General features: G+C 51.6%; 1 long non-coding RNA gene across 2 annotated transcripts; it reads left to right on the top strand.

Moving 5' to 3' along the window:
• Positions 1–1,954: 1,954 nt before the first annotated feature.
• LOC135328137 (uncharacterized) lies at positions 1,955–17,532 on the top strand. 2 transcript variants are annotated; one of them, XR_010388876.1, is made up of 3 exons: positions 1,955–2,101; positions 16,111–16,348; positions 17,197–17,532. It is a non-coding gene; the product is annotated as an uncharacterized LOC135328137 (long non-coding RNA). The 2 variants fall into 2 exon arrangements; XR_010388875.1 differs by having other exon boundaries at positions 15,813–16,348.
• The last annotated feature ends 1,336 nt before the right edge of the window (positions 17,533–18,868 follow it).

The raw sequence follows: 18,868 nt of genomic DNA, 5'->3' as shown, positions 1-18,868 counted from the left end.
CAGCAGGGAGGCTGGCATGCACCAGGCCGAACCTCGCGTCTGAGATAGTCTCTGGAGCGAAAGCGGTTTTGGGGGAGGAAACACGAGCAGACACCATCTTCCAGTTCCCCTGTTTATTCCCCATTTGTACAAGACTTGGACTCTTTATTCAATGTGTGTATGGAGTATGTACACTGTTAACAAACTGAGACACCGTCTTCCCAGTCCAGCCTTTATTCAGTGTTCACCCCGCACTTTCACCACTAACCAAGCAGTCAGCTTGTGGGAACTGCATCCATACTGACCCGGGAGTCAATGTCCATGCAGTATCCATGAGCCAAATGCTCAGTTAGTTCAAGCAGTGCACAGTGAGCTGACATTAGTTAACATTAACAAGTTAACATTCACCCCCTACTTTCAGTACTCAGTAACCGCATCCCCGGAGCCATGTTCAGTAACCCATCAGTGGCCATGGAGTCCACACCTGTAAGTCACTGGTCACCCCTGAGGGCAGGTCCCTGAGCTCCTGTCTCAGCCTTCCCTGAATCCCCCCCCGGGGTAATTAGTCCCCAGGGACCCCGCAGCCCTCAGCCGCAGCGCTGCACACCGGGGCAGCTGCCCTCCGCCTCCGGGCTGGGGCAGCGGCTGGTTTAGGGCCCTGCCCAAGGTCAGTCCATCAGCCGGTACCCGCGGCGTCGGGAGGAACTGGTTACCGGCAGTGCGGGTGCCGCCTGCGCAGGCTCGTCGCTCACCACCGCGTCCCCGTCCCTGTCCCGGGGGGGCCCGGTGACACCCTCCGCCAGGGGACAGCGGCTGGTTCCCGGCCGCGTCGCTCCCGCGGGGCCCCGCGCCCGAGCGGCCCCGGCCCGCGGCGCCAGGCAGCACCCGGTGGCTCCGGCCCCAGCGGCACCGGCGGCTCTGGCTCCGTGCGGCTCGGTCCATCCCGGCGGCTCCGGCTCCGGCGGGAGGGAGGGAAGAGGCGCCCGGGGAGCCCTCGCAGCCCCCCGCGCCGCCCGGGGCCCCTCCAGCCCCGGCCAGGCCCGTCCGGCAGCGCCGGGGCCCGACCCAGCCCCCCGGGCAGCCCCGGCCCGGCCCGGGGGCAGCGCGGAGACCCCTCTGCCGCGGGCAGCGCCCAGGCCCGGTCCCGCCGCCGCCGCCTCGCCCGCTCCTTCGGGCCCCGCCGCGGGCCGGGCTGGGCTCCGGCTCCCTCTGCCCCGCGGACAGACCCGGGCCGCCCCGGTTCTCCCGGCGCCCCCGGCAGAGCAGGTGCCCCGGTCTCCCCCCCTCAATGGAACCCCGCTCCCCGCCGGTACCGGTACCTGCTGCTGCTCCCGCTGCCGCCGCTGCCCGGCCCGGCGCCTCCGGTTCCCGGCTCCAGTTCCGCTTCCGCCCCGCCCGGTTCCGCCCCTCAGCGCCGCTCGCCCGGCGGCCGCGGGCGGGGTCACCCCGGCGCGGGGCCCCCGGTGCGACAGGTCCCCGCGGGGGGCGTTTGTCGCCCAGAAGCGGCTCCGGCACCGCCCAGAAACGGCGCCCGCGGCCCCGAGGTGCCGCGCCGGGAAGGGCCGGGCCGGGCGCAGGGGCGCGACCGGCCCCGCTGCGCTCGGGACAGAGCCGCCGCGGAGCCCCGGGCCGCCGCCCATGTGCGGCAGACACGGAGCGACCCGCCCGGGACGCGCCCGCGCCCGCGCCCCCCCCAGACGCTCCCAGCCGGCTCCGGGCGCGGCCAGCGCCGCTCCCCGGGCGCCCCCGGGGACGCCACGGCTGCTGCGGGCGGCGCGGAGCCGCTGCGCCGCCGGGGGGGGCGGGCAGCGCCGGGGCCGGGCACGGGCAGCCGGGAGCCGCCGGTCGCCCCGCGCTGCTGGGAGGGCGCCGAGCGCGGGAAGGCGCCGCCGAGGACGGCGCGACCGTGACACGCGGGGCGGCGGGGGCGGGGCCGGAAGCGGGGCGTTACCGGAAGTGGGGCGTTACCGGAAGTGGGGCGGGGCCGGCGCCAGGGCGCGTGCGCGGGCCGCCGCGGGCGGGAGCTCAGTGCGGTGTGTGGCGGCTGCGGGGCGGCGCCTCCCGCTTTTGCTCCGTGGCTCGGCGGCGGCCCGGGCGCTGGGGGCCGGGAGGGCGGCGGCAGGTGAGGAGCGGGGGGGGCTCGGCCGCGGGGCCGGGCCGGGCGGGGGGCGCCGGAGCCGGGCCGGGGAGCGGAGGCCGGAGGACTGGAGCCCGGCGCCCCCCCCCACCGGCCCCGGCCCCGGCCCGGTCCCTCCCCGCAGCGCTGTCGCGGCCCGGCCCCGCTGCCGCCGCCCCGGGCCCCGCGCACGGGCCGCTGCCGGGGCTGAACGCGCGGGCTCGTCCCGGCGTCGGGGCTCGGTGGCGGCGGGGCCGAGCGCGGCGCCGCGGGAGGGGGCGAGGTCCGGTGCTCGCGGCGGCCGAGGGGCCCCGCGCCGCGGGGAGCCCGGGAGCAGGAGGCCGCGGCTGCGAGCGCCGGAGCGGGGCTGGAGCCCGGCCGTGGTTGGGGCGGGGCGGGGGGGCGCTGGGGCAGCAACGGGCTCCGGGGGGGGGGGGGGGGGCGGCGTTGGGTGCAGGCGGGTCCCGGGGCGCCACCCGGGTCCTGGGGCCTCGAGCGGCGGCGGAGCCGGGTGCTGGGAGCGGAGACCAGGTCGGGTGTTTTGGGGTCCAGAAACGGAGACTCGGGTCGTGCGTTTCTGGGCCTGGGAAGCACAGGCGAGGTCGGCTGCCCCGGGGCTCCCAGCAGCGGCCAGGTGCTGCGATCGGGGGCCGCAGAGGGCAGGTTGGTCCCGTGGTCAAGCCCAGGAACAGGTGGATGAGCCCTGGGTTTGGGGCTGAGAAGCGAGGCCAAGTCCTGGGTTTTGGGGCCCCCAGTGGAGGCTCACGGGGCTGAAAGCAGCAGCCAAGTGCTGCGTTTTGGGGCCACAAAGACCAGGTTAGTCCCTGTTTTCAAGCACAAGCACAAGTGGATGAGCCTTGGCTTTCGGGGACCAAAAGCAAGGCCAAGTCCTGCATTTGGGGGCCACGGGTGGAGGCTCATGGGGCTGAAAGCAGCAGCTAAGTGCTGCGTTTTGGGGGCACAAAGGGCATCTTACTCCCTGTTTTCAAGCACAAGCCCAGGCCCATGAGCCCTGGGTTTGGGGTCAGAAAGCGAGGCCAAGTCCTGCGTTTGGGGGCACAAGTGGAGGCTCATGGGGCTGTTCCTGTGGCTGAAAACAGAGACTAAGTGCTGCGTTTTGGGGACTCGGAAACAGAGGCGAGTTCGGCTGTTTCCAGCCCCCAAACAGAAGCTGAGGGGGCCCTTGTGGGGTGGGGGGAGGCAGGGGTGGGGGCAGGGCGCGTGGACCCTCACCGGAGGTGGGGGTCCGTCCGCGAGCGCCCCGGCAGCAGGGAGGCTGGCATGCACCAGGCCGAACTTCGCGTCTGAGATAGTCTCTGGAGCGAAAGCGCTTTTGGGGAGGAAACACAAGCAGACACCATCTTCCAGTTCCCCTGTTTATTCCCCATTTGTACAAGACTTGGACTCTTTATTCAATGTGTGTATGGAGTATGTACACTGTTAATAAACTAACTGTGCAGTATGTATGGAATACTGAACTATGATATTAATACGCAAGCTGTGACAGTGATTGATTTACGACCTTGTCAGTCACCACCACTGCTGTAATGAGGCCGAGCCCTAAGGAGCCGGAGCTGAGCTGCGAGGAGCCCCCGCTGTGCTCCCAGCAGGCTCCCAAGGAGGCCCAGAGCCAGGCGGGCGCAGGCAGGTCGTCCCCAGCCAGGAGCGGGGCCCTGCGCAGGGCGGGAGGGAGGCGAGCGGAGGCATCGTCCTGCTGCGAGTAGGGAGCCGGGCGGCTTCTGTCCGGGAGGAAACAAACCTCGCGCTGCCTCTCTGCGCCGCGGTGCTCCCGGCTTCGCTGCGGAGCGCAGAAAGGAGGCGCGAGGCCGTTGCGCGGTGTCGGCAGCCCCTGGCCAGGACACAGAGACAGGCAGCGAGGCTGGAGCTGTTACTCACCAGGGACACAACCCCCCAGGCTCCTCAGGGAGAAGGCACCGGGGGAAACGTCCCCCGGCTCACCAGGAAGCACCTCCGAGGTGCCCGCGGGGGTGAGAGGGGCCGGGACGCAGCCCCTGCTGCCGGACACGCTGTCCCAGGCTCTGCGCGCAGGCGGCAGCGTCCCAGAGCCGGCGCTGGGACGATGCTGGGGCGTTGGCACTGGCCGTCCCAGACAGCCCTGCTGGGGCTCCTCTGTCCCTGGAAATGTCAAAAGAAAATAAAAAGAGAACAAAACTAAACAAAAAAAAACCCCAAAGAAATGAAGGGTGTTTCAGGAGAGGCCCAGCACCACCACAAGCCACCGCAGGCCCCACAACGGGGCCATTCCCCAGCGCAGCCTCACCCGGGCGCAGGTCGGGGCACCGCTGGAGCTGGAGCTGAGCTGTTGGGAGCCAGCGCTGCAAGGAGCCCGCGCGGTGCTCCCAGCAGGGTTTCCCGGAGCCAGGCGGGCGCAGGCAGGTCGTCCCCAGCCAGGAGTGGGGCCACGCGCGGGGCAGGAGGGAGGCGAGTGGAGTGCTGGGGTGAAGCTGCGGCATTTGCACTGGCCGTCCCAGACAGCACTGCTGGGGCTCCTCTGTCCCTGGAAAAGTAAAACAAAAAAGGGGAAAGGAGAAACAGCAAAAGAAGGGAGGAAAAACAACAAAAAAAGGGAAAGGAGAAACAACAAAAAAAGGGAAAGGAGAAACAACAAAAAAAGGGAAAGGAGAAACAACAAAAAAAGGGAAAGGAGAAACAACAAAAAAGGGAAGGAGAAACAACCAAAAAAAGGGAAAGGAGAAACAACCAAAAAAAGGGAAAGGAGAAACAACAAAAAAAGGGAAAGGAAAAAGAACAAAAAAAGGGAAGGAAAAACAACAAAGGGAAGGAAAAAGAACAAAAAAGGAAGGAAAAAGAACAAAAAAAAGGGAAAGGAGAAACAACAAAAAAAGGGAAAGGAGAAACAACAAAAAAAGGGAAAGGAGAAACAACAAAAAAAGGGAAAGGAGAAACAAAAGGGAAGGAAAAAGAACAAAAAAGGGAAGGAAAAAGAACAAAAAAGGGAAAGGAGAAACAACCAAAAAAAGGGAAAGGAGAAACAACAAAAAAAGGGGAAAGGAGAAACAACAAAAAAAGGGAGAGGAGAAACAACAAAAAAAAAGGGAAAGGAGAAACAAAAAAAGGGAAAGGAAAGAACAAAAAAAGGGAAAGGAGAAACAACAAAAGAAGGGAAAGGAGAAACAACAAAAGAAGGGAAAGGAGAAACAACAAAAGAAGGGAAAGGAGAAACAACAAAAAAAGGGAAAGGAGAAACAACAAAAAAAGGGAAAGGAAAAAGAACAAAAAAAGGGAAAGGAGAAACAACAAAAAAAGGGAAAGGAGAAACAACAAAAAAAAGGGAAAGGAGAAACAACCAAAAAAAGGGAAAGGAGAAACAAAAAAAAGGGAAAGGAGAAACACCAAAAATAGGGAAAGGAGAAACAAAAAAAAGGGAAAGGAGAAACAACAAAAAGAGGGAAAGGAAAAAGAACAAAAAAAGGGGAAGGAGGAACACCAAAAAAAAGGGAAAGGAGAAACAAAAAAAAGGGAAAGGAGAAACACCAAAAAGAGGGAAAGGAAAAAGAACAAAAAAAGGGGAAGGAGGAACACCAAAAAAAGGGAAAGGAGAAACACCAAAAAAAAAAGGGAAAGGAGAAACACCAAAAAAAAGGGAAAGGAGAAACAATACAAAAGGGAAAGGAGAAACAACAAAAAGAGGGAAAGGAAAAAGAACAAAAAAAGGGGAAGGAGGAACACCAAAAAAAAGGGAAAGGAGAAACACCAAAAAAAAAGGGAAAGGAGAAACACCAAAAAAAAGCGAAAGGAGAAACAACAAAAAAAGGGAAGGAAAAACAACAAAAAACGGAAGGAAAAAACAAAAAAAGGGAAAGGAGAAAGAACAAAAAAGGGAAAGGAAAAAGAACAAAAAAGGGAAAGGAAAAAGAGCAAAAAAAGGGAAAGGAAAAAGAGCAAAAAAAGGGAAAGGAAAAAGAGCAAAAAAAGGGAAAGGAAAAAGAGCAAAAAAAGGGAAAGGAAAAACAACAAAAAAAGGGAAAGGAGAAACAACAAAAAAGGAAGGAAAAACAACAAAAGGAAAGGAGAAACAACAAAAGGAAAGAAAAAAAAAGGGAAAGGAGAAACAACAAAAAAAGGGAAAGGAAAAACAACAAAAAAGGGAAAGGAAAAACAACAAAAAAGGGAAGGAAAAACAACAAAAAAGGGAAGGAAAAAGAAGAAAAAAGGGAAGGAAAAAGAAGAAAAAAGGGAAAGGAAAAAGAAGAAAAAAGGGAAAGGAGAAAGAACAAAAAAAGGGAAAGGAGAAACAACAGAAAAGGAAAGGAGAAACAACAGAAAAGGAAAGGAGAAACAACAGAAAAGGAAAGGAGAAACAACAAAAGGGAAAGGAGAAATAACAAAAAAAGGAAAGGAAAAACAACAAAAAAGGGAAAGGAAAGACAACAAAAGGGAAAGGAGAAACAACAAAAAAAGGAAAGGAAAAACAAAAAAAAAGGAAAGGAAAAAAGAAAAAAAGGGAAAGGACAAACAACCAAAAAAAGGGAAAGGACAAACAACCAAAAAAAGGGAAAGGAGAAACAACCAAAAAAAGGGAAAGGAGAAACAACAAAAAAAGGAAGGAAAAAGAACAAAAAAAAAGGAAGGAAAAAGAACAAAAAAGGGAAAGGAAAAAGAAAATAGGGAAAGGAAAAAGAACAACAAAAGGGAAAGGAGAAACAACAAAAAAAGGGAAAGGAAAAAGAACAAAAAAGGGAAAGGAGAAACAACAACAAAAAAGGGAAAGGAGAAACACCAAAAAAAAGGGAAAAGAGAAACACCAAAAAAAAGGGAAAGGAGAAACACCAAAAAAAAAGGGAAAGGAGAAACACCAAAAAAAAAGGGAAAGGAAAAAGAACAAAAAAAGGAAAGGAAAAAGAACAAAAAAAGGAAAGGAAAAAAACAAAAAAAGGGAAAGAAAAAAGAAAAAAAGGAAAGGAAAAAGAACAAAAAAAGGGAAAGGAGAAACAACAAAAAAAAGGGAAAGGAGAAACAATCAAAAAAAGGGAAAGGAGAAACAACAAAAAAAAGGGAAAGGAGAAACACCAAAAAAGGAAAAGGAGAAACAACAAAAGGGAAGGAAAAAGAATAAAAAAGGGAAAGGAAAAAAGAAAAAAAGGAAAGGAAAAAGAACAAAAAAAGGGAAAGGAGAAACAATAAAAAAGGGAAGGAAAAAGAATAAAAAAGGGAAAGGAAAAAAGAAAAAAAGGGAAAGGAGAAACAACAAAAAAAAGGGAAAGGAGAAAATCAAAAAAAGGGAAAGGAGAAACAACAAAAAAAAGGGAAAGGAGAAACAACAAAAAAGGGAAGGAAAAAGAACAAAAAAGGGAAAGGAAAAAGAACAAAAAAAGGGAAAGAAAAAAGAAAAAAAAAAGGGAAGGAAAAACAACAAAAAAGGGAAGGAAAAAGAACAAAAAAAGGGAAAGGAAAAAGAAAAAAAGGGAAAGGAAAAAGAAAAAAAAGGGAAAGGAAAAAGAACAAAAAAAGGGAAAGGAAAAAGAACAAAAAAAGGAAGGAAAAACAACACAAAAAAAAGGAAGGAAAAACAACACAAAGAAAAGGAAGGAAAAACAACACAAAAAAAGGAAGGAAAAACAACAGAAAAAAAAGGAAGGAAAAACAACACAAAAAAAAGGAAGGAAAAACAACACAAAAAAAAGGAAGTGCAGGGCGTTTCAGGAGAGGCCCAGCACCACCACGAGCCACCCCAGGCACCCGGCTCGGCCGTGCCCACCCCGCCGGGCGCCCCGCGGCCCCCCACGCTCAGCGCTGGGGCTGCGGCACAGACACCGCGGCCCTGCCGCAGCCTCCCCGGGCAGAGCACAGCAGCAGCCTGGGGGAAGGTTTTCGGCCAAAACAAAGAGCACTACAGGCCATAAGGACAGGCATGTAAGAGCTCTCATTCCCAAGAGTCAGCAAAAGTTAGGGCTCACTCAAAAAAACCCAATAGATTTGAAAACTAGCTTTTCCCAACTGCATCAAGCCACCTGAAGGGTATTCAGCCATACAAGCAAGTGGCCTGACTATTAATAAACGATTCAAAAGAACAGAAGCTTAGAAATAACCCTGAATCTGTGCAATAGCTCATCTCAGTGTGGACTACAAATCATATTTCCCCATTTCCTGTTGAAGACAGTAGGGACAGACAGTTCATAATCAGGCAAGTACAGCTCACAGTTACAGGCCAGACCATTCGAGGAGACCCATCTCACTAACTAGCCCCAAGCAGGGACACAAACCGATCCACGTTACCTGGTCTAGGTCCTCGGGGTGGAAAACCTGGTCTTTCCCTTGGACGCTGTTCACGTACGCGAGGAGGCTGAGCCTGAGCTTCGGGTTTAGTTTTCGGCTGAAACAGGAGGAAAACACCCATTATTAAACACCGTGTATTAAAGAAAAGCCCCAGTTAAAAACTAAAAAAAACCCAAAAATCAGGCAAGACAGGTAAGTGGCATGCACAAGACAAACTCGGGAAGATATGCATCCATGTCAATGTGTTTGTGTTTAGAAATATATTTTTTTCACCTCTATCAATTCCTCTGTACCAATCCAGGACTGCAGTGTTCAATTTTGTCTACTGAAAGGTGCAAAGCAAACATCTCTGAATCAGGACTTTTCCCCAAATGCACCGCTAAAGTGAACTTTCTGTGTTTGACCAGGCATTGAGACCCCTGACGCCCCATAATTCAAGAATCCCTTGACCTGACTAACCCCCCCCCCCCCATAGATCAAATAAAGCTTCCTCATGCCAAGCTCAAAGTTGAAGGATTAGCAGGGGGTCCAAGACAAACATGAAGAGATGGAGAAATCACATTTTCTATTCGAGCCCCTGAAGGATTCTTTTTCTAGTGCTGGAGAAGTGTAAGGCAGCTACTGAAAAGCAAGAGGAAAACCAAACAAAAGCCTTCAGAAGCGCATTTCTGATACAAAAAAGCCACCTGAAACAACAATTTCTACAGACTACCCGCTGAGATTCCTCCTCAACTTTCGTTATGTCAAGGTCACGATGTACAGAGGACAACCTGGAAATTCTCAGGAACAAGAACATCTAAATCAAACTTTTGCAAGCAAAAAATGCTTTTAAAGGTATTCTGAAGAAGAGACAGATGGAATTTTCAAAACTATTTCCAAGCAGCCTGTTGGTTACTGAAGCAATTTCCAACCTTTTTCAAAATCCATTTTTGGTACAACAGTCCAGCAGCTGCTGCTGTGCTTGGTTCTTATCTTGGAAAACCAAAATAATCCATAGAAGCTACAAGATGAACACGAGCTTCCGAGTAAGATTACACAAGGACTACAGTTATAAGCTCAGTCTATCAGACTGCCGCCGAAAAGCAGTTCGTGTTAAGCAGCTCCCTTGTTTTCCTTCGAGGACTCAAGGCAACTGACAGTTGCAACTGGAGAACCCCTAAGAGGGAAAAAAGACATGAAACACCCAGGTGTTATGCACCAAATAAGTGTCTCAGTCCTCCTATCGCTTGTGCTCTATTCGGCTAGGCATTACCTTGTCTTTCAAACATTTCTAGAATCAGTATTTCAACTCCAAGAATTAGCTGGAAAAATCATCATACCTCCTTCTGGCTCATAAGATCACCACCATCTTTTACTCTCACATCTTTACTGCATTAAAAATTACACCTCTGAAGAAAAACTCAAGACGCTTCCATCCTCCATTGCTTAGACTCTTACTGCTATCAGGATTAAATACTCTTCCCCTGCCCCAACCAGAGCAAAAATCTGCTAAGTCACCGATGTCTCTCTTCTAGATCTTGTTATAACAGAAAACCGCTTTGCAGTCCACTGAACTTCTCACCTCCCACGTAAATACTTTCTGTGTACCTAACCAAAAAGCAGCTCATCTCATTAGTTGCTTTCTAACCAGTACCACCCCCTTTCACAGAGAAAAGCTGCCTCAGTGCTCTCTGGTGCTGCTCGAAGATGTGAGCACTTCTGCAAACCTGGGCTCTGCCAAAATACTGTAACCATTAGCAGCATCCCAAGGTTCCTGTAAAGAGCTGCCAGCTACAGTCCAAGCAGCAGCTAATTCAAAGACTAAAGGAGTGCTCAGCCTGGGAGCAAGTTATGCCGCAAATCTCAACCTACCGGAGCCTTGAGAACAACTCCGGAAAAGATGACATTGTCTCCGTTCGCTCCTAGAGCTCCAAAGGAGAAGGACATGGGCCTCTTTCTGCCACTGCAGTGCTACTGGTCGTGACAGCAAAAGCAGTCAGCCACAAGCCTTTCCTCAGCTTGGAACAGATGGGGCAAAAAGGGCGAGACACGAGGCGGCTCCAAAGGCCGGTACAATTCTGTTCCGGAAATCTTCAAGGTTTAAAAGCCTCTCCAGAGTGAGATGTTTGCCACACTGATGACACGTGCACGCAAAGAACCAACTAGCCAAGCAAAGCAACCAACCAACCCCACAAAACAAAGGAAAATGAAAAAAGCACATCCCCTCACCTGGATTCCAGCAGTCAGGTTAGACGCACAGCTCAGATCGCTGCCGCACTGTCTCGGAGGCAAACAGGGACCACGTAAGCACTCTCCGAAAGGCACTCGTCAGTCACTGCCACAAAGGCATCACAGGCTGACACGAGCTGCCAAGCCCAAAACACCAACCATCCTAAACCGAGAGAGGACGGAGCAGCTTTCAGAGCCTTCTCTTCAGTTAAACCTGGGTCCATAAAACTTAAGTCGGCCTTAAAATACCTTGGACTTCCAGCACAGTTATGTTTAATGCACAGATCCCTCCACAGAAAAAAATTAAAGTCTATTTAAAGTCTGAAGAGATTTTAGGGGGTGAGGTGAATGAAGCCTGTATAAACACCAACCTCATCTTGAGCTCACCATTTCCGAGCCCAAAGGAAAGGGTCAAGGAGTACCCTGCCTGCCTCCCCACCACCACCTCCAGGACAGCTACGGTATTGATGCCAGCAGAAGGTCAGGATGGCTTTCCGTTTACAGTGAAAAGCAAGACAAGCAGCTAACGAGTGCAGAACGAGTAAAGGCACTCTCGCAACAGGCAAGGGCATCTCTCCCTCTTGCAGCAGGTCATTTTTTTTAAGTTCATGGTAAAAGTCCAAGCGCCTGGTCTGCACCGGATCTCTGAGACTACTCACAAACACCAGCTGTCCTGAGGTTAAAAACTAAGTCTCTTCTTTGCTGTAAAGAGAAGGTCCAACTTATCACTGCAGGTTGTGATTAGTCAGTGACAATTTCTAGTCACCCACAAAGAGAAAAAGAGCAAGGGTTACCTCAGCCAGGAATGCCGACCTGTTTAACTCCACAGCTGTCAACAGATAGGACCTGAACGGGTTTATATCTGAAACACCACACATGAAGTCCTCCGAGGTGTTCCGAGCTATACCATGGAGGTTTCATTGAAAACTTGATAAAAGACGGGGAAAAAAACTGGAGTGATGGAAGGAGAGGGCTGAGACAAACAGTTTGTTGACTGTTTTGTAACATCACTGATGCTGGTTTGAGCAGCATCCCCTCCCCACCCACCGGTGCAATCTACTATCCTTGTTTACATGTACCAGCCATTAATGAAGGCAAGAGCACGGGAACAAACTGCTGCTGCTTTGTAACCCCTTGCAGAAATAGTTTGGGTGCCTTTTCCACCAGCTTTCTGCACACCATGTCTGAAAAGCGTGCAAGAGAAGGAACTGAGAACAGACTATCCTGTCTCCAAAAGAGTTGAGAGAGTTAAAATCCTGCCTGTTCCTCTCGTTCAAAAACTTCCGTGCAAAATTACTTGAACACGTAATCTAAAAGGCGGAAACCACAACAGGCTGCAGAGGCAACATGAGGAAGGTTCAGCTGGACACCTACAGCCTATAGTCTGTTCTCTGGTCTAGAGCATTTTAAATGATTCTTCAGTCATATTACAAAAATCTATTCTCTCTATTGCAACTAAAACAGCACCGAACAACCTATTCTGGTTTTGCATAAGGAAAATCTATTCTGCCCTAAAAAAGAAGCACTGTTTTGACTGCTGAAATACCACCTGAATGCTCAAAGCCCTTTTGAAGCCAATGAAAACAGACAGGCTTCCCAACTCGTTACGCAGCCATCATCTGCTTTTCATGACAACCTTGTTGGACCAGAAGCAATACCATACACGGCACTTTTTTTTTTCAAAACATGCTTTTGGCTGAAGAGCAATCCTAGAGCGGTTCCTCTCTGTCAATAAAAAATGGAGAAGAAACCACTGCAAAAACAACAGCTGCAATAACACAGCTGCTCTACTAAAAGTTGCAGTCTTTGTAAAAGGCTGGACGTGAGCTGCGCGATATACGCGCCTGTGGAATACAGCATCAGTAAAACAGATTAAAGTGCATGATTTTTTTATTTCGAGGGCTCTTTGTTTACATGGAGGCAGCTGAATTGAGAGTCTCAGGTCATCTCACACTAAGTTTTTTGGCACGTGCAGGACATGAGCTACCACCTGGTCCAGCTTTCTTTCCTCCTTTCCCTCCTCCCGCAATCAGCTCAGGAATGGGAAGACAGCATCGTCCTGACAAGGAAATGTGAATCCTTCCATTCCTCACACAGACATAAGTTGGTACAGGGTTCTGAACAAATGGATTACGGAGTCTAAAATATTTCTGTAGACATAAGGCTTACAAGGCAAACTTGCACCTCTGAAAAACGGTGCAATCCCTTTTACTGCTGGGGCACTTCTGCCAGCGAAATACCCCTTTTGCACACGCATTAGGAAACTGCTATTTTGGGGGTTTTCTTGTGCTTTTTGTTGTTTTTCTTTTTAAGCCAAACCATATCCCAAAAAGACAGGCCAAAGAAAAACCTTCAGTAGTCATTTCCTGATTGCACATTAACAGCTTTTAGCTTTGCCAGCACCCAAAGTTGCACCTGTTAAGTGTATGTGCCTTCAGCTGTGACAAGAAGGTGAGTGCATTAACATTTAAGACACAATTCATTTGTGAAATTTCAGCCATGCAATCTGATCTGTTAATTTAAGAACTGAAGCAGTTGGCAGAAGTAACGAGACAACCCAAGGTGTTCACAGAGGGGTTACCTGTGAGACGGTGCTTTAACCTGGGGTGGAATTGCAGAGGAAGAAACAGTCCCACGGAGGCAGGTTTTTCCTGGTCACCGAAGCCCAAGAGAAAGCCTGCAGGAAACACCACCAACCTGGGCTGCTCGTCACGGCAAACCGCTGACATTCCTGCAGGGAAACTCGTCTGCTGAAAATACACTTTTGGTTCACATCCAGCTATTAAATCATTGCTGTGCCAGCATTACCTCAGCGATACAGAAGGATTTGCAGTTCTAACCAGCTGTGGACTCCAGCAGCACAGATCGAGCAGGTACCGTACTCACTGCCACTACGTGAGTGAGCTCAGCTCCCGCAGCATCCCGAGATTGCTGCTTTCCAGGCTCGGAGCGGAGCCCGGCAGACGCGGGCCGGGACCTGCCGGTGCGCGGGGACCTCTGTGCTCACCGCTGGGCCCCGCAGAGCCGGCAGAAGCTTCGTCCTCTGCTCGCAGCCGCCCGGAGGCCTCTCCGCGCCGTTTCCTCCGTGCCGGACAGAGGCGGGAAGGAGCTGCCGTGCTCCGGCCAAAACCCCGCCGACGGCTCCCGGTCCCGGCCTGCACCACCACCGCCAGCTGCAGCCCCGGCCGGGCCGGGCAGGGCACAGGCAGCGGCGGGCAGGGCAGCACTGCCAGGCCGGGCACGCAGCACCTTGCGCCCTGGCAGCAGCCCCTCACCAGCAGCGCGTCCTGCTCGGCCTCCGCCGTCCGTCCAGAGCCGCTGCTCCGAGCGGGGAGCGCTCAGGTCGGCACCTGCCCTTCCGCCCCCGCCACGCTTTTTAAGGCCGGGCAGCCTGATTCACTTCTCCACGCGCAGAGGCTCGCAGGGCTTTTCACCTAGAATAAAATAAAATAAAAGCATGCGTTTATGCTGCTTGGCTTCCCTCCTCGTGTTTCCATCACAGGCTAGTTGTCAGGAGCAAAACCTGGTACTGGAGGACACAGCTCACACACCTGGGGGAGAAACATAGCCAGGTTTTGGCTTTTCCTCTCCCAGCATCCACATCACACCCACAGAAAAACAGTATTTGCTGCCTGTGTAGAAAACCTGGTGGAAAATTGCAGTTTACAGAGCATGCCTTGGTCCTGATTTGGTCCTCTGACAGTCACTAACGTTTTCCTTTCACGTAAAACAATGAACTTCCATTGAGGATGAATTAGCAGCTGCCTGTTACCTTCTCCAGGGTTAAGTGTTCCTGTATTATACAAAGGCTGCAGCTGCAGTCCCTGTTTTCAAGGGCACTAAAAAAACCAGACCACCACCATCTGCTTTTTCACCATTTAAAAAATAAGGGCCAAGTCAGGACTAGCTTCTCTTTGACAGCCTGTACCTCAGGCATGTGATCACCTCCAGAAATTAGGTGCTTCTTCAGCCTATCTGTAAATCCACCTTCCTTCCGTCTGCACAGCCTATGGGAAAGAGAGCACACCTCACGGCTCAGAAAGATGCAGACTTCAGAGTACTCGTTTGGAAGCTGCACTGGGTTCAGGGCTGGGGGTAATACTCCTGTTAATTCATTGAAGAAAAGGTTGAGGCCAAACCAGAGGACTTGGAGCATTTAAAAAGCAAGAACAGCAGTGTTCTGCCACTGGGAGAGGACACAGCTACCTAGAGGCCTTGATCTGCGAGAGCTCCTAACGGAAAAGATTTTTGCAATAAGGATAGATCACTGCAAAGCAGCACCTAGTGACGAATGCTGCAATGTCTCTGGGATGTGATTTCCATGCCTGCTGCTTAGGTCCTTCATCTAACTAGACATATTATCTGCTCTTCTCACTGTATACATCAGTTTCCTTCCACAAATACGTCAACATGGCACCATCAAGTGGACCCAGTACGCCCATGTTTGCTTAGGCTGCATAACCACATTCATTCTGCACTGAGTTCCTCTAGTCTATCTAAAAATAAAACTGTATTTATCGATGAAGTACTCCAGCGTCTTACGAAAAGCCCTCTCCTTTTGTGTCACAGTTCACTCAGACCGTTTCAAGGGTTTAATTCTCTCCCCTTCTCTGGTGCCTGGCAGACCCTGCTTTGCCTCACGCGGCAACGCTTCTTCGTTACCTGCAATGCTGGCAGTGTTTTACCGTGACATTTCAAAGGCTGCAGTTACAGCCTTTCCAGGGGAACTGAACCACAGGCTCTCAGTGAAGGGAGCCGTGGCTCATATGTCACGAAATCCCGCAACCAAGAGAGATGAACAGCTGTCTGAGGAAGGGGGGGAGGCAGGAGGGGCGTTTAGTTTAGGGCCATCGTACCTGCGGCAGGGACTCTTCTCTGCGCCTCTCCACAGCGGACGAACCGGCATCCACTTGTCGTCTGACCCGTCGTTCCTGGACTGCCTGGATTAGTGTCTGCTGCTCGTTTTGGCTGCAGTCTGTTGGGAGAAAAAGTTATTCAGGGTGGGAAAACTAGAAGCAACGAAAGCCACGACTCTGTCCTTGACAAGCTGCTCCGCTACTGTTTTCTCTCTCTTTCTTTCGTCCTCTGGCTGTGGAAGGCAGCCCCTTCCCTTTGGAGCGCGGCTCTGGCTCGTGGCTGACACCCGTCCTCACCTCAGTCTCCGGGATTTGGGGCTGCTGCTGGAAAAGATTTTATCCTTTGGCGGATGCTGCGAGTACGCGCTTGCAACGTACCTTGTATTTTCTTTCAGGAGCATAAAACTGAAGAGGAAGACCACCCATCACATCATCTCAGCAGCTCCACTTTCTCTGCCACAACATAAAGAGCAACACTCGTATTTTTTTTCCCACTTCAAATGACAGCACAGCTTTAAGCCGTGTTCCTCCATGTTTGCCAAAGCGTTTCCAAGTCTTAGGCGTCTGGTTTTTCAAAGAGCAGGTGAAAAGCTTAGCTCCCAGTGAAATGCATGAAGTCTGAAAAAGAGGTCATCTCAGAAACCTTTTATCTAACACATCTTTAAAGAAGCTATTTCTCTCCATGTCTGGTAGCACCCGTTGCCAGTCGAGACAAGAAAAGAGCACTTGTGGGAAGGGGATGCGCTGGTTCTGCTCAGCGGAGCATCCGGAGAGGAGGACAGAGTCTCTCAGGAAGAGCCTGAAGCCTTGCCGTAAGGACACGGGACACATCAAATGGTGCACAACATACAGACAGAGCCATGAATCCACCTGGTCTTCACTTTCTGACTTCTGATCTAATGAAAATGCTAAACAAGGCAGGATTTGCTAGGTACAGTAAGTTCCCATTATAATAACTATAATAATAATTTAAATATAGTAATAATTTCTGTGGCTCTTTGATCCCCATATATATACACACACACTTGTCCACACCTAAACTGTATTTCTTCCTTAATGAAAACCTGGTAATTTTGCCCATCAGCCTGGGTGGCTTGCTCTTTACAACTCTGTAGTCCAAGCGTCTAATCCTGCAAGACAGCCTTTACAGTAAGTGCTTCAATTAAAAACTAGTTGCCTCTCTCCTACTTTCAACATCAGTTATTTTGAAATACAAAGACTACTTTTAATTCTCTCTCCTCCTCAAAGAGTACTTTCCTAAAGCACAGATTTGCATGAAGAAATCTGGATAAAAATAGGCACTGCCTGACCCTGACCCCTCTCCACAGCACAGCAGCATTGCACAGAGCAGAGGGTCACTGCCAGGGGGTCTGAGTCTCTCCGCTTTGCAGCCTAACACCAAAACCTTTCTCTCTTGTTTCGTGGGAACCTCGGGAAGCCACAGTCAGGACTGGCACCTCGCTGGGCCAGAGGGTGGATAAGCAGCTGTGAGGACGGGGGAAAGTTTGCAGTCCTCCCTGCTTTTTTCAGTGCACATCTGTTTCCTTATGAAAAGTGCTAACAGCTGCTCCAGATGAGTCCTGGTAGCTCTGGAGACAAGCACTTCGAGGTGCTTTGGGCAAATATACCTGATCTTGCTCTGCAAAGACTTGTCACATTAGGTTAATCCACTCTTCACGTCAACTGAACAAACCAGCAAGGCTGGCAGTCCTTTGACATGGGCACCTGCCTCTTGCAATAGGGATTAAAGTCACAAAACTCATTTCTCACACGCCACAGGACCTTCCTGAGAGCATCACAGACCCGAGGCGGACACCTTGGCTGGGCTGGGCCGGAGCCGACGAGCAGGGGGCGAAAACTCCCCATTTCACGACAAACCTCTGCAGCCGCCCCATCCATCCTGTCAGCACAACGTTGGACTCTGCTTCGGGGAGCCCCTTCTCCATCCTTCTTCAAAGGAAGGTGCGTTTCCTCCTTACCGGGGTTCTGCGAGAAAGAAGAGCTACACTGTAAAAAACCACTGCTATCACTGCTAGATAAAAACAACCGTGTTGTTTTAAAGGAAATAAAGCACAGAACACAACTGCCAAGTGAACTCCTTGGCGGTCAGCTGGATCGGGCAAAGCTCCTTATCCTTCAGGTAGTCCAAAAAATTACATACTCTGATGCTTGACAAGGAGGTGGCATGCTGAGCATAAACGCCCTGGATGCTGAGACAGGTAAAGCAGTGTTTCCATTTCCAGCAACTTTTTGGGTGAACTCTTTTACACCTGAAATAAACAAACACAGACAAGTTCATTAAATACAACCCCTGGTACATCTGATCACCTCACGATAGGATGCCACCTGCCTACTGCTAATACCTGGGAAAGGCAGAAAACCCATTATCACCTGCTGAACCTAAGGACTTCTGCTCCCAAAATGCTCTTTCCTATAAACTTCTATGGACTGATGAAGAAACAGCAGCAACAGAAACAAGACCTATGTGTCACCTACCCCAATCAAGTAAGCACACCATGCCTTTTTCCCAGGTCTTACACTTACCAGTCATCATGATGAGTGCAACTATGAAACCCAGCCAGGACGCACCTGCCTAGGCCTCCTGCCCACTCACATCCATCCCTCGCACTGCCAGTGCCATGAATCAGTTTTAGACTGCCAGCAGGGACTAAGAGGGCACGTCCAGTTCACAGAAAATCCCAGGCCCACAGTCTTTTCTGCAGCCTTGTTGAAAGCCGGGACCCCAGAGCAGACCTTAGCTTCCTTTTGGTTCACTTTTCCAGCCCCCCCACCCCCCGTATGCTCATGCTGGAAGCTGAGGGGGAAGGGGAGGACTGCAGGGCTCAGGCCCACGGGCTCATTTCTAGAAAACGCGCTCACACCCACGGGAAGCTGCAGGCAGTTCCCACGCTCAGCAGGGACAGAGTCTTTTACATGGGGCTTCGTGGTGGCAGTGGGCAACAGAGGAGGAACAGCGAGGAGGAAGACTGCTGGCGATCAGGGCAGAGCTCTCCAGGGAACAGGAGGATCCCTCCTGGGCCTCGTGTGCAGGACACAACTGGATTTAGGTCTCTCTGGGCACACAGGGAGCGCAAAAGCTGGGGGAACCTGGCTGCCAGCTTGAGCTTTGTGCAGTGGGTCAGGACACAGGGGCAGGCAGCAGAGATCTTGATTGCACCCTCTACCCCACCCAGGGGTCCAGCCTCAGGGGGGAACCCAGCATGCTCCCCATGCAGCCTCCCCCTCCCCTCAGCCCCCCACACCACAGCAGCTGGGGGCTTCCCCACTGTGTCCAGGCTCCAGGAACCTCAGGGCTCCCACACTGGCAGACCTCATTGCTCAGGCACCCTTTCCACTCAGGTTTCATTTTATGCTTGGTGGTTTTTAATGAAACATGATCCATCATCAGTGAACACTTATCACAAGGCCTTAAGGCAGTAAACACAGCTCC

This window comes from Dromaius novaehollandiae, chromosome 4 (assembly GCF_036370855.1).
Source record: "Dromaius novaehollandiae isolate bDroNov1 chromosome 4, bDroNov1.hap1, whole genome shotgun sequence".
Classification (NCBI taxonomy): Eukaryota; Metazoa; Chordata; class Aves; order Casuariiformes; family Dromaiidae; genus Dromaius; species Dromaius novaehollandiae.
This window is presented reverse-complemented; position numbering and strand designations above follow the sequence as displayed.